We start from the raw sequence: 2,100 nt of genomic DNA, 5'->3' as shown, positions 1-2,100 counted from the left end.
GCGGGACCAAAGAGTCAAAGCTCAACCCCCGCAAGCACAAATAGGTGAGTACAAATAGATAAGTACACACACACAGCTCAGTTTGTTGAGGGGGAAGCACGTGTGGTCCGCGAATTAGCATCAATATCCTGGGATATTTAAGTGTCAAAGAACCAAAAAAATAGGTTTTTGGTTCTATGAAGTGTACAGCAACGCAGTGTTCGATTATCATAGTGATTTCTTATAACATTAAATAAGACAAATAATAAGGTGTGGTGGCAGCACCCCGCGTGCCACCAGAGCGCAGTGAGACGAGGAGTCATCCAGCACCTTCATGTGGATGACAGGCCCCGACATAAGGTCATCCTCATACTCACCTAGTATTTGTGGTTGGCGGGAAAGCTGTCATTAGGTATAGTCTCTCTAGGTCATTAATAAGGGCACAGATTGATTTTAATTTTAGGTTAGAATTTAACATATATCTTTATAACCCAGAATATAGAGGTTCACTCTACACCAGGGTCTCTGTGACTCACGAGGGTCGAAAAGGTCAAATAGGACCACACCAAGGTTGACCTCCCCCCCCCCCCACCCTACTCTTGCACACCAGATTCTCTCCCCCCCCCCCTCCTTCACCCAAATCCCTCTCACACTGTGCGACACTCACTCATCTTCTCCCCACCCCAACCCCCTGTCTCTCTCTCTCTCTCTCTCTCTCTCTCTCTCTCTCTCTCTCTCTTTCTCTCTTACTTTCTCTCTCTCTCTCTCTTTCTCTCTTACTTTCTCTCTCTCTCTCTCTCTCTCTCTCTCTCTCTCTCTCTCTCTCTCTCTCTCTCTCTCTCTCTCTCTCTCTCTCTCTCTCTCTCTCTCTCTCTCTCTCTCTCTCTCTTACTTTCTCTCTCTCTCTCTCTTTCTCTCTTACTTTCTCTCTCTCTCTCTCTCTCTCTCTCTCTCTCTCTCTCTCTCTCTCTCTCTCTCTCTCTCTCTCTCTCTCTCTCTCTCTCTCTCTCTCTTTCTCTCTTTCTCTCTTACTTTCTCTCTCTCTCTCTCTCTCTCTCTCTCTCTCTCTCTCTCTCTCTCTCTCTCTCTCTCTCTCTCTCTCTCTCTCTCTCTCTCATAGAGAAAACATGGCTGGGACACGAACTCGGGGTGACATATGCAGGAGGACAATCACGGCTGGAGCAAACTCAGAGGATGGGGTGGAACAGGAAGCCTGGATGAAGGAATTACTCCAGCAAATGTGGGATGAATTCAGTGAAGGACTGAGGGTAATAAGGGAGACAGTTGCCAACCTGCAGGATGAACTAAGGGCAGCAAAAAAGGAGATAAAAAGCCTGCAGGAGACTCCTCCGCAATACCAGACACAAACCGTACCTCAAGGAGATGGAAATGCTACTGTGGAGGGGACCTCCACAACACAGACCTCATTTGCTGAAATGCTTAAACAGAGCCTTGAAGCTAGGTCAGCAGTTAGGGAAGTTGCCATGGAAGTGGCAACATCTAGCACATCTAGTACATGTTGTACTAGCACATGTTGTTCTAGCAACATCTAGTACATCTAGCTGCTTCCTCTCAGGAAGCAGCTAGAGGATCACATCAGAACAGCTTTCAGGAACCTGTGTAAGGAATCATTCAGAATCTTGTACACCACATATATTAGACCAATCCTGGAGTATGCGAACCCAGCATGGAGCCCGTACCTTGTCAAGCAGAAGATGAAGCTGGAAAAAGTTAAAAGGTATGCCATCAGACTAGTCACAGAGCTAAGAGGCATGAGTTACGAGGAAAGGCTGCGGGAAATGCACCTTACGACATTGGAAGACACAAGAGTGAGGGAAGACATGATCACTACCTACAAGATCCTCAGGGGAATTGACAGGGTAGACAAGGATAAACTATTCAACACTGGTGGTACGCGAACAAGGGGACACAGGTGGAAACCGAGTACCCACATGAGCCCCTGGGACGTTAGAAGGAACTTTTTCAGTGTCTGAGTCGTTAATAGATGGAATGCATTAGGCAGTGGTGTGGTGGTGGCCGAGTCCATACACAGTTTCAAATGTAGATATGATCGAGCCCAGTAGGCTCAGGAATCTGTACACCAGTTGATTGACAGTTGAG

Source organism: Procambarus clarkii, chromosome 32, assembly GCF_040958095.1.
Source record: "Procambarus clarkii isolate CNS0578487 chromosome 32, FALCON_Pclarkii_2.0, whole genome shotgun sequence".
Classification (NCBI taxonomy): Eukaryota; Metazoa; Arthropoda; class Malacostraca; order Decapoda; family Cambaridae; genus Procambarus; species Procambarus clarkii.
This window is presented reverse-complemented; position numbering follows the sequence as displayed.